Source organism: Sapajus apella, unplaced genomic scaffold, assembly GCF_009761245.1.
Source record: "Sapajus apella isolate SASKATOON/1434 unplaced genomic scaffold, GSC_monkey_1.0 scaffold4, whole genome shotgun sequence".
In the NCBI taxonomy this organism is placed as follows: domain Eukaryota; kingdom Metazoa; phylum Chordata; class Mammalia; order Primates; family Cebidae; genus Sapajus; species Sapajus apella.
Genome location: NW_022436944.1, coordinates 58,323,758 through 58,337,441, shown reverse-complemented (window position 1 = coordinate 58,337,441; position 13,684 = coordinate 58,323,758). Strand labels below are relative to the sequence as shown.

The window sequence follows — 13,684 nt, the reverse complement described above, 5'->3', positions numbered from 1 at the left end:
GCGGCTCATGCTTGTAATCCCAGCACTTTGGGAGGCCAAGGCAGGTGGGTCACCTGAGGTCAGGAGTTCGAGACCAGCCTGACCAACATGGTGAAACCCTATCTCGTCCAAAAATACAAAAATTAGCCAGGCCTGGTGGTGAATGCCTGTAATCCCAGCTACTCAGGGGGCTGAGGCAGGAGAATCACTTGAACCCAGAAGGCAGAGGTTGCAGTGAGCTGAGATCGCACCACTGCACTCCAGCCTGGGTGACAGCAGGACTCTGTCTCAAAAAAAAAAAAAAAAAAGAAAAGAAAAGAAAGAAAAAGCAGATCCACAGTTTTTAAAAATCAATCAAAAGACAGACTTGGAAGGAAACAAATAACCCCATCAAAAAGTGGGCAAAGGACGTGAACAGACACTTTTCAAAAGAGGACAAACGTGGCCAACAAGCATATGAAAAAAAACTCAATAGCACTGATCATTAGAAAAATGCAAATCAAAACCACAGTGAGATACCAGCTCACACCAGTCAGAATGGTGATTATTAAAAGATCAAAAAATAACAGATTCTGGTGAGGTTACAGAGAAAAAGGAATGCTTAGCATTGTTGGTGGGAGTGTAAATTAGTTCAACCATTGTGGAAAGCAGTGTGCCAATTCCTCAAAGACATAAAAACAGAGGTACCATTCAATCCAGCAATCCCATTACTGGGTATATACCCAAAAGAATATAAATCATTCTATCATAAAGACATCGTATGCCTATGTTCATTGCAGCACTATTCACAATAGCAAAGACATGGAATCAACCTAAATGCCCATTAGTGGCAGATAGAAGAAAGAAAATGTGGTACATAGGCACCATGGAATACTATGCAGCCATCAAAAAGAATGAGACCATGCCCTTGGCAGGAACATGAATGGAGCTGGAGGCCATGATCCTTAGCAAACTAATGCAAGAACAGAAAACCAAATACCATATGTTTTCACGTATAAGTGGGAGCTAAATGATGAGAACACATGGATATACAGAGGAGAACAGACACTAGGGCCTACTTGAGGGTGAAGTGTGGGAGGAAGAAGAGAATCAGGAAAAATAACTAGTGGATACTAAGCTTAGTACGTGGATGACAAAATAATCTGTACAACAAACCCCTGTGACACAAGTTCACCTATGTAACAAACCTGCACATGCACCGTGACCCCAAAATAAAAGTTAAAAAAAGAAAAAAAAAGAAAGGCAGGATTGGGGGTAACCCTGGGATTTGAGAACGAGAGCTGATAGAGTCTGGGACAGGCAGGGCTGAGAAGAGAATGGCTGGAAGCATCTTCTCCCTGTGTCAGCCCAGCCGCTGGCTTTAGGGGCAGTGACCTCTGACGTCTGGTTTAAATTATGTCCTGCTGTGTGCTTCATGACCTGCCCTTCGCTCCACCCTGCCCAACCCAATACTTCAAGAAAGCTTAATTCGTCACATCCTAGTATCTTTCAAATAATTTTACATGCCATGCTTTAAGTATTTTCAGTCTTACATATCAAAAATAAATCCCCTTCTTAGATGAAATCACACAAGCTTGGATGATGTCATCTTGGAAGGGAGAATCTCTTTCTGATGAAGCTAACCCTTAGACAAGGTATTTCTTCCTTGCAGAGCACAGAATCCTTTGGATAGAAAACTTTCTTTAAAAAAAAAATATTTTTTTTTTCAGTTAACAATCTGCTCCAAATTTGTGAGAATTATTTGAGGATTGTGCTCTGATTCTTATCTCTATTGCAGGTCCCAAGGAGGATGGGGTCCTGGTTAAAGACTCCAGTGGAACCAGTCCCTCAGGAGCCTCAGGCCAACTGTAGGAGGCTTCTCATCAATAGATGGAGGGATGAGATTGGGGGAGAGAAGTGGTAAGAGGTAGCTCTGGGAAATCGCATCCTCTCCTTTCCTAGGGCTGCCTGCTCCCTTGGGCTGGGAGTCAGGGACTCCTAATCTAACAGACTTGAGACTTTTCTGACACAGGGGTTTTCTGAAAAGGGAAGGGCCAGCAGAGGAAAGGGAGCCACCAGCCCAGGCCGTCTCCCGTCTTGGAGCCCGACGGGCTGGCTAGGGTCAGTCAGAGCTCCACTTTCTTCTCCATTGCTCAAACTTCTCAGTATAGCCTGTGCCTTTGAGTCTCCCTACCTCTGTCCTGATAAAAAGAAAACTCCATGAGAGCAAGGAACTTGTCTGTATCATTTTCTGCTAATGATCAATGACTAGAATACCGTCTGGCCCTCATCCGAGTACATAAGATGAATGAATGCCCGAAGTGCCTTTTCCACAGCCCAAACTACGTTTCAAGGGAAACTCCCTCGACCAGCCTCTCCATCACCTCCTCAGAAACCTTCCAACCATCCATTTTTGGAAGCCCATACACATGGGTCCTGGGGTTGGCAGCCTCTCCTGGGTGGTGTACCAGAGCCTTGCACGTCTCTGCCCAATTTCACTTCCTGTGCCAGCAGCTTGAAACCAGCCACGGTGGAATAATTTACACCATGGAAATTGGAAAACACTACAAATCACATCTTCCCTCCTCCCCCAACCCCTGCCCCAACCCAGAGAATTGGTCGCTGATCATTTACCAGCACACCTCTGCCTCCAGTCCTGTTTCTGCCACTTAAAGCTCCATGACTCTGTCAAGTCACTTAATTGCTCCGAGCTTCAGTTCTCCATAAGGTAGATATCCCATATCTACCTATAGGATTGTTGGGAGAATTAAATGTGATTATAACCCTGCAATGTGTTTAGCACACTGGCTCGTAGTAGATACTCAACACACTTTAGTATGGTTCCAGTTATCTGTTGCTGTGCAACCAATTGACAAGTTTAGTGGCTTAATACATTTAGTTTGTTCATAAATCTATAACTTGGGTAAAACTTGGTGAGAATAGGTCTTAACTGGAAAGACATGAAGGCCAGAGGTGAGAATCTTCTGAAACTATGTTCACTCATGAATCTGGCAATTGATGCTGGCATCAGCTGGAGCCACCAGCCAGGACACCTACATGTGAGGTGTGCCAGGTAGCCCAGGCTTCCCCACAATATGGTGCCTGAGTTTCAAAGTCAAATATTCCAAGAAAAAGCTAGGTAGACGCTGTTATCGCCATTTCTAACTTAGCCTTAGAAATTACACACTATCACTTCGTTCACATTCTATTTATTAGAAGTAAATCACTAATCCTGGCCCATTTTCAAGGGGAGGGATATTAGAGTCTCATTTTAATAAGAGGAGCATGTGGCCAAGCATAGTGACTCATGCCTACAATCTCAGCACTTTGGGGGGCCAAGGTGGGTGAATCACTTGAGGTCAGGAGTTCAAGATCAGCCTGGGCAACATGGTGTCCATCTCCACTAGAAACACAAAATTAGCCACGTATGGCGATACAAGCCTATACTCCCAGCTACTTGGGAGGCTGAAGCAGGAGAATCTCTTGAACCCAGGAGGCAGAGGTTGCAGTGAGGTGAGATTGAGCCATTGCACTCCAGCCTGGGTTATAGAGCAAGACTCAATATCAAAAAAAAAAAAAAAAAAAAAAGAAAAAGAAAGAAAAGAAGAGTATGAAAGAATGTTTTTAAACCGTCACAGCCATCATTATTGTTACTGCCTTTAGTATGCTCTAGCGTGTAGTATGAGAACTATCCTACTTCTCAGCCTATGAGCTCTCTATGGGAGGGTAGGAATGCACCAGCCTCATTAAGGTTCATCCCATGGACCCTCCATCACTCTGTATGTGAGCCTAGGGCCCTGCAGGACTTATCACTGTTATATAAATGAATTTCCTATTACAAGAGCTGGCCCTGAGCATTGATGCTCCAGTTCCTTAGGACAACATCTCAGCTGGCCCCATAAGAACTGAGGTGAGGGATCTGGACAGGACACAGCGAGGACAGCAGGTGACTTCACCAGCAGGGCCATGATGCTAACAGGCCCTACTTACCTTGGGGTAGTGGGTGATTGTGAGAATAAGCTTATGGTTTAAACAAACTCCCTCCAAAGTCTCCTCTGAAGTTGGGATGGCAAGATCGTTGTCTTGGAGTCAGGTCATGGGTTCATGCTGTAACCTCTTTCTTGGCGTTAGTCTGTCAACTGGAAATAAGAAAAAGTCCATAGAGTAGGCATTTCTAACAGATTATTTAGAAAACTAGGTTAGAAACCAATTTCTTCTTTTGGAAGCGGTTGACAGGGTCACAAGCTTCTCTCATAGGAAATAGGAAAAGATGAAACACAGAGAAAAATGCCTCGTTCTGTGGGACATGAATCCATCTCAGTTTCTTTGAGATCCATAGGGCCAGGGTCTAATCCCAGAGAGAAGTGTGAGTGTGTACACAGGTGATCTCCTACTGACTATGGTTCGGCTTAGAATGTTTCTACTTCACAATGGTGTGAAAGCTGTACACATTCTGTAGACACCTTACTTCAAGTACCCATACAACTATTTTTCACTTTCAGTATTCAATAAATTACATGATATATGCAACCGTTTATTGTAAAATAGCCTTAAAAGTGTTAGATGATTTTGCCCAGCTGTAGGCTAGTGCAAATGTTCTGAACACATTTAAGGTAGCAGAGGCTAAGCTATGTTGTTTAGTAGGTTAGGTGTGTTAAATGCATTTTTGACTTATGCTATTTTCAACTTATGATGGGTTTATCAGGACTTAACTCCATCATAAGTGGAAGAGATCTCTACGTGAGATGTTTGGGTGGGGATGTCTTTAGGAAAGATCCAGGAGGGAACGGCCCAGCAAACCCTTCATTTCAATGGTGAGGGCTAGGAGCAGCAGAAGGAAAATACAAGAGCTAGGAAAGGGAGGTGAAAGGGGCTCAGGGTAGAGGGGAGGTGCGGAGTGGTCAGGCCCAGTCCTCCCCTGGCCGGAGACCTCTTCCAGCCTTGGCTTTCTTTTCTCTTAGTCCCCTCCTCCCCTAGCTTATGCCAGGAGCTCTCTGTCCTCAGTGGAATCTTCCAGGTAAGTCTAAGAAGGGCTGAGGCTTCTGTGTGTCATACCTGGTTGAGGGAGTTCAGGTCACACCCTCCAAGGAAGCCCCCAAGGGCATTAGGATGTCAGTCTAAGCTGGTTCATCACAGGGAACGCCAGGGCCACTGGGCCTGTCCCTTACCATAGAGTAACTCTAGGCACTTAAGGGCCCCGGCCCTGGGCCACAGTCCGCTCATTGATGAAATGAGCAGAGTTGTCTAGAGCAGTTTTTCCCAAAGTGTGGCTCATGAATCTCAGAGCCTGCAGGGATATTTCAAAGAAAAGCTGCCTTGAGCTCATTTCCCACAGAAGCAAACCCAGAGACAAAGATTTGAGTGTTTCACTTGGATCCCAGGAAGCACTCATGGAAAGCAAGAAAGGTGGAAGGGGAAGGGAAGGGAAGGGAACCAACGCAGGGTGTGTTGATGAGTAAATTACTGGGGTGGGCAGCCACAGCTCAATCTCCCTAGGACCTCTGGGACGCTGTCTGGAACACACCTCAGTGTCCACCCCAGCCCACTGCCAGCTAAGGCCTGCGTTCAGGGCACTTCCAGCCTGCCCTGCGCACCTGTGGAGCATGGTGCTGTGACTAGGAACATCACTCAGGCTGACAGTCCCCTGTGTTTGCAGTGAGAAACCATCAGGGCTAAGGGGACAGGATACAAGCAGGGCATGGCAGAGGTTGCTACGCAGACAAGAAATGTTGTTCACATATGTTTCACAAATGTGAAGCCAATGATAATTTCCATAGAGATCTCATCACCTTTGTAATAGTTATCATGGTCTTGTAGCACGCACCTGTGCCATCAGAACTGAACTAAGTAGTTTAGCTCAGCTCATATTTAGTAAAGAGAATACCATCAACTGCAGTCCAACTTGCTAAAACATTTTCTTTTCTTTTCTCTTTTTTTTTTGAGACAGAGTCTCACTCTTGTTGCCCCAGCTGGAGTCCAGTGGCACCATCTTGGCTCACCACAACCTGCACCTCCCAGGTTCAAGCGATTTTCCTGCCTCAGCCTCCCGAGTAGCTGAGATTACAGGCATGTGCCACCATGCCCGGCTGATTTTGTATTTTTTTTTAGTAGAGGCAGGGTTTCTCTATGTTGGTCAGGCTGGTCTCAAACTCCTGACCTCAGGTGATCCACCCACCTCAGCCTCCCAAAGTGCTGGAATTACAGGCGTGAGCTGCCGCGCCTGGCCGATAAAACATTTTCATACTGTTTTCATGGTATTATTTATATTTGTTATATTTCAATTTTATTGTTACTATGTTATTATATCATATAGTAATGGCATTATGGCCCCAAATCATAAAGATAGATCCATAGTTCAAAAAAGATTCATTTTGTTACTAGAAAATAGTAACAAAAATACTGCAATATAACGTGTGATGATATATATTAGGGCAGATGAGTGGTTGAATCAGATGATTTTATACAAGTAGGAAAAAAAGTATGAATCAGAAATACGGGTATGAGAATGAATATCCGAAAATAGTATTTGGTTAGCTGGTAATGCATTTCCTCCCGAGGCATCATCTATTGCGAAACTTGCCTGATAGTGGCATGACGCCCAGTGAGGCGTTGCATCAGGTTTGTTTGCATCAGACCCTGTAAACTAGTTAGAAAACCAATCAAGTTTTTCCTGAATACGAGTAAAATAAAGCCTAGTGTGAGAGGGATGCATGTTCTCACTAAAGACAGAGGAAAGATGGAAACCATAGAAGCATCGTTAAACCTGTCCACCTTATAGGGAAAATCAACAGAATTCACACTACGGCTCATAAATGGAGTCATAGGCTACCAGGGAATACGATGATTAGAGAAACAGCAGAGCAAGCTCTTGATGAAATTACTGGATCAAACAACACTTTTGGATGTCACAGAAAATCAATGGCACACAATGTGAAAGAGCAATTGATGTCCTGAGTGAGTTGTGGCAGACAATTGGCTTTATTGTTGAATAAAACCACTTGTGGAAAGCCTCATTCATTGTCAAGGATTCATCCCATCCCTTCCTTCTTGGTGACAAATCCCTGATTTTGATCCATGCACCAAAGTTCCCAGTCTCAAGCAATTAATTACAAACGGTCTAAATCAGGCATGGTCAACCCAATGCCCACTTTTCCAGGCTTCCTGGAAAACAAACAAACAAACACTTGTTACTATAGGACACCACGAAACCCCATTCTGATCAATGAAATATGATGGGAAGTCTGCTGAGGGTACTTCTTGAAAATTTTTGTTTTCTTAATAATTATGTATACATGCTGGTACCTCTCCCTCCTTCTTCCTAAGTTGACCACGCCTGAGGCTAGGCAGCCATCTTGCAAATATGAAGCAACCAGTGCAAGGTAAAGGCTGAGATAATTCTAGACACATCAGCAGGACCATTAATGAGCCACTGAATGTCAGTGGCTGCCTACTTCAAGACTTCCTGTTATAGTACAGAAGTCAACCCCTCCATGTTTAAAGCCACTGTAACTTGTTTTCTATCACTGATAGTTGCAAACATTTCTAATGGGTGCACCACTGGTGTGTGGCGTATGAGTCAGCTCTTCACATATTTTCAAGACACATGAGGGAAATGTGCTTGTCAACTTTTTATTCTGTTTATCACTGAATTCCTTTGCAAGATTAGATGAGTGAGCTTCTGGCTCCCAGTTGGGGTCGGCAATGGCAATCCCCAGCAGGAAATGGAGAACGAAAAGAGTGAGATCAGGGCACTTAATCCCCTGGTTTCCTGCCTGTGAGTCACCATGGGTTGGCTGCATCCTTCAACAGGGGCACTGGTCCTCCCAAGACAGCCCGCTTGATCGGTTTTCTCCCTCCTAATGACACCTTCCACCCTTTTTTCCTTCAGGCCTGTGGGTGGTAACAGCTTAGCTACTGCTTCTCCAGTTTATTGTACCATTTCTTGGCATAATTCTACATCTGCAAGTCTGTAAATAGTCCCCTTGTAAACAAGCCTTCCTAAAACCAGGCTTCCAAAAACAAGCCTTGTTTTTTTTTGTTTCGTTTTGTGTGTGTGTGTGTGTGTGTGTGTGTGTGTGTGTGTGTGTGTGTTTAAGTAAAAACAAGTTTATTAAGAAAGTAAAGGAATAAAAGTAGGGCTACTCCATAGGCAGAGCAGCATCATCCTGGTTTTGAGTGTGCCATTATCTTTTGGTATACTGACTGACCAACCAGCATCAATTAACAGATTAAAAAAAAAACTTGCAGCTGAATGTCAACCATACACCACTGTATTCACAAAGACCAGCTGTCAGGCAACAATCTGGCTCCTAATCTTGATATATATAGAAAAAAATAGCAAGAAGAGTCAATGCTTTCAATTCATGGCCTCTCCTATTATGTCTTCTCAGAATACTGTGTAGAGAAATGGACAGTAAGTCAAAGACACTGTTCAACAAAGTACGCTGGCTCCTGAAGGAAGGATATTCACATGAGGTTTTGAAAGAAAAGATGCCATACAGCATCCCTTTGTGCTACTGATAGCTCTTTGATGTAGGTGGCTAGTTCAAGCCAGTGGCACATTCAGTGTCTTGATTACCCTGAACTTTTGGCTTCTGGGTGAGGCTATCACCCTCTTTCATGTTGAGAAAAAGACAGATTTTGAAGACAGAACTGTGGTGCCAAAGCTTAGCCTTTGAGAATATAACTCTTCCTACATCCAAATGTTTTCTTCTCTTGGCAGAGAAATAAATCGATATAAAAGCAACCACTAGAAATATTAAAAACAGACTTATAAGCCTTCAAATCATCAGACAAAAATATAAACATATGTGTTCGCACACATGCATACCAACGAAGACAAAAAATACTCATAGTAAAACATAGAAAAACAAGCAGCATTAAAATAGAAAACAGAAGAAAGAAGACACAATTAAGGCGAATATGTCAGTTACATCGGCACATGTAAATGGGATAAAACAGCTCATGATAGAAAAATGATTCTCACTTGGAATGATAAAAATGTCTTAAAAAGTGTATGATGTGTGCAAGAGATGCATCTTTGCTAAAATAACTCAGAAACGTTAAAAATAGAATACAAACCAAGGTATACCAGAAATACTAAGCTGAAGCTACAGTGTTACCTAATCAGCCAAAGTCAAATTAAAAATAAAAATGTGAAACAAGACAAAAAAAAATTAAACAGGAGCGAGAGCGGTATCCACATTCAGGATCTAGTTTAGGCAGGGCGAGCCAGCTCATACCTGTAATCCTAGCAGTTTGGGGTCACTTGTATCCAGGAGTTCGAGACCAGCTTGGGCAACATAGGGAAACTCCCTGTCTAAAAAATTCAAAATGTGTGGGGCATGGTTGAATATGCCTGTAGTTCCAGCTATGCAGGAGCTGAGGTGGGAGGATCACTTGAGCCAGGGAGGTCAAGGCTGTAGTGAGCCATGATTATGCCACTACATTCCAGCCTGGTGACAGAGTGAGACCCTGTCTCAAAAAATAATAACAATGAAATAAATAAATAAAACCACTGTAAGTTACCACCTTACCCTAGCCAGAATGGCCATTATTAAAAGGCCAAAAAAAAATAGATGTTGGTGTGGATGTGGTGAGATGGGAATGCTTACACACTGCTGGTGGGAATGTAAGCTAGTACAACCTCCATGGAAAACAGGATGGAGATTTCTTTTTTTTTTTTTTTTTTGAGACAGAGTCTCGCTCTATCGCCAGGCTGGAGTGCAGTGGCGCGATCCCGGCTCACTGCAATTTCTGTTTTCCGATTTCAAGCAATTCTCCTGCCTCAGCCTCCCGAGTAGCTGGGACGACAGGCACGCGACACCACGCCTGGCTAATTTTTTGTACTTTTTAGTAGAGACGGGGTTTCACCATGTTGGCCAGGATGGTCTCAATCTCCTGACCTCGTGATCCACCCGCCTTGGCCTCCCAAAGTGCTGGGATTACAGGCGTGAGCCACCGCGCCCAGCCAGGATGGAGATTTCTTAAAGAACTAAATCTACCATTTGATTCAACAATCCCATTACCGGGTGTCTACACAAAGGAAAAGAAGTCATTCTATGAAAAAGACACCTGCACACGCACGTTTATCACAGCACAATTCACAATTGCAAAGATATGGAACCAGCCTAAGTGGCCATCAACCAATGAGCGGATAGAGAAAATTTGGTATATGTACCATGGAATGCTATTCAGCCACAAAGAGAATAAAGGAATGTCTTTTGCGGCAACCTGGATGGAGCTGGAGGCCGTTATTCTAAGTGAAGTAGCTCAGGAATGGAAAACCAAATACTGTATGTTTTCACTTATAACTGAGAGCTAAGCTGTGGGGACGCAAAGGCATGCAGAGCAGTGAGATAAACTTTGGAGACTCAGAAGGAGGGAGGCTGGAAAGGGAGTGAGCGATATTGGGTACAATGTACACTACTTGGTTGAGAGATGCACTAAAATCTCAGACTTCACCACTACACAATTCATCCATGAAACCAAAACCCCTTTGTACCCCACAAGCCATTGAAATAAAAAATGATATATATATATAGAGAGAAGAGAAAGGCCTGACATTGTGGGCCCATGCTATGCCCAGGTAAGAGAAGGATCAGCCCAAGGGCTGTAAGGTGACAGACTAGTTGAAAGGCCCAGAGGAGAGCCGACTGCACTAACAAACCTTGTGTTTTCAAGCATGTTTCAGGTGCATGTCAGGTCATTTGGGTGGGACAGTGGTTTATACCACAGTAGCCAAATATTTAAAAAAAAAAAAAAAACAGCCATTTCAGGAAGAGGCACCGGGTTGAAGGTGGAGCCTCCAAAGATAATGTCCACCTGGAAGCTGTGAATGTATGAAAGTTTTGCGGGTGTAATTCCGTTAACAATTTTTTTCTTTTTTTTGAGACAGAGTCTCACTCTGTCACCCAGGCTGGAGTGCAGTGACGTGATCTCAACTCACTGCAACTTCTGCCTCCTGGGTTCAAGCAATTCTTCTGCCTCAGCTTCCTGAGTAGCTGGGACTATAGGCCCGTGCCACCATCCCTGGCTAATTTTTGTAATTTTTAGTAGAGACGGGGTTCCACCATTTTGGCCAGGCTGATCTTGAACTCCAGACCTTGTCATCCACCCGCCTCAGCCTCCCAAAGTGCTGGCATGAGCCACCGGGCCCGGCTCTGTTAACAATTTTGATGGCATCATCATGGATTGAGGTGGGTCCTAAATCCAGTGATAAATGTCTTCAGAAGAGAAGAGGAGAAAAGGCCCACAGAGGAGAGGGCAACGTGAAGACAGAGCAGAGCCTGGAGGGATGAGGCCACACGTCAAGAATGCCGAGGATGGCCGGCAGCCACCAGAAACCGTGAGAGGGGCAGGGAACGGTTCTCCCTCGGAGCATCCAGAGGAACCAGCAGTGCCAACACCTTGACTTCGAACTTCTGGCCTCCAGAACTGTGAGAAGATGAATTCTATTGTTTTAAGCCAAAAAATAAAAAATAAAAAGCAAGGTAAAAGCAGCCATCATTACCATTATCATTTAATGTGGCTCTGGCAGTTCAAGCCAGTGTAATTAGACAAAAAAGAGAAATGCGATATAAATGTTGGAAAAAGGAAGCAAAATTGTATATCAATTATGTGATTGGAAAATGCACAACTATCAGAGACAGTAATTCAGGATGGGTCGGGCGAGGTGACCTACACCTGTAATCCCAGCACTTTGGGAGGCTGAGGCAGGCTGATCACCTGAGGTCAGGAGTTTGAGACCAGCCTGGCCAACATGGTGAGACCCATCTCTACTAAAAATACAAATATTAGCTGGGCATGGTGGCGGGTGCCTGTAATCTCAGCACTTTGGGAGGCTGAGGCAGGCGGATTTCTTGAGCCCAAGAGTCCAAAACCATCTTGGGCAACATGGTGAAACTCTGTCTCTACAAAGCATACAAAAATTAGCTGGGCGTGGTGGTGAGCACCTGTGGCACCAGATACTAGGGAGGCTGAGGTGGGAGGATCACTTGAGCCCAGGAAGAAGAGATTGCAGTAAGCCCAAATTGTGCCACTGAGTAACAGAGCCAGACCACCGTCTCAAAAAAAAAAAATCAAGATGATGGCATTTTACAAGGTTAATATACAAAACCCAGTAGCTCCCCTTTACTTCTATACGTATATATACATACATATAATCTATCAGAATATATAATAGAAAGAAACTACGTTTACAATCTCAATCAAAAGATAAAATATTTGGAAAATATTTAAAAGACACATAAGGGTCTTTACAAAGACAAAATTATACAGAAGGCTGGGCATGGTGGCTCATGCCTATAATCCCAGCACTTTGGGAGGCCAAAGCAGGAGGATGGCTTGAGCTCAGGAGTTTGAGACCAGCCTGGGCAACATAGTGAGGCCTCACCTCTGCTACAGATAAACAAAATTAGCCAGATGTGATGGCACACGCCAATAGTCCCAGCTACTTGGGAAGCTACAGTAAGAGGATCGCTTGAGCCCAGGAGTTTGAATCTGCAGTGAGCTACACCATCCCGCCACTGCGCTGCAGCCTGGGCAACAAAGTGAGATCCTGTCTCTAAAAGTAAAAATAAATAAAAGAAAATAATACAGAGAACATTCTATTTTGTGCTTTTGTTTTTTGTTTTATTTTGTTTTGTTTTGAGACAGGGTCTTGCTCTGTCTCCCAGGCTGAAGTGCAGTGCCGTGATAACGGCTCACTGCAGCCTTAACCTTCGGGACTCAAGCAATCCTCTCACCTCAGCCTCCCGAGTTGCTGAACTACAGGCACAAGCCACCACACACCACAAAGTTTTGAAGTTTTGTAAAGACAGGGTCTCCCTATGTTGCCCAGGCTGGTCTCAAACTCCTGACCTCAGGTAATCAGGCTGCCTCAGCCTCCCAAAGTGCTGGGATTACAGGTGTGAGCCACTGCACCCATCCTATTCTGTGCTTTTGAATAGAAAGACTCAATATTTAAACATGGCAGTGCTTCCTGGGCACAGTGGCTCATTCCTGTAATCCCAGCACTTGGGGAAGATCACTTGAGGCCAGGAATTCGAGACCAGCCTGAGCAACATAGTGGGACACTGTCTCGATATTTTAAAAATTTAAAAATAAAAAATGGCAGTGCTTTCTCAATTAATCCATTCACTCGCTGTGATTCTAATGAAATACCCATAGGATTTGTTTGTCAGGTGGGGAACTTGTCAAAAATTACATGACAATCAAATGAGGAAATAAATCAGAGCCAGGAAAGCCCTGAAAAAGAAAAGCAATAAGATGGGGCTAGATCTATCAGATGATAAAAAATATTATGAAATTATAATTTGTAAAGCAGTTTGGTAGACTCAAAGGTGAAATAGACAACTCAGTGAACCAAAATTGAAAATCATAAATAGATCCCAATACATTTCAGAATTCAGTTTACATCTAAGGTGACGTTCTAAATCAGTAGAGAAAGGTGGTAGTAAAATTAGCTACCCATTTGGGAGAAAAATATAATGGGAACACTACTCCATTCCCTAAATCAAAATAAATTCCAGATAAAGGATATATATTAAAAAATAAAACCGTAAGACCATAGAGAAACAATAAGTGAATTTACTTATAATGTTACGACAGAGAATTCAGCAAATAAAATCCAGGACCTCTAAAGTAAACATTCATGAAATGTGGTTATATAAAAATTTAGCCTCGTGTGTTTAATCCTAACACTTTGAGAGGCCGAGGTGGGAGG

General features: G+C 43.6%; 1 protein-coding gene across 1 annotated transcript in view; it reads left to right on the top strand.

The window, feature by feature from the left end:
- The first annotated feature begins 2,388 nt into the window (after window positions 1-2,388).
- Window positions 2,389-13,684, top strand: part of CSRNP1 (cysteine and serine rich nuclear protein 1) — a 29,808-nt gene continuing 18,512 nt past the window's right edge. The window contains exons 1-2 of the mRNA XM_032270762.1: window positions 2,389-2,399; window positions 4,829-4,837. The gene's annotated coding sequence lies outside the window, so the exon portion shown is untranslated. The remainder of the gene's footprint in view (window positions 2,400-4,828; window positions 4,838-13,684) is intronic.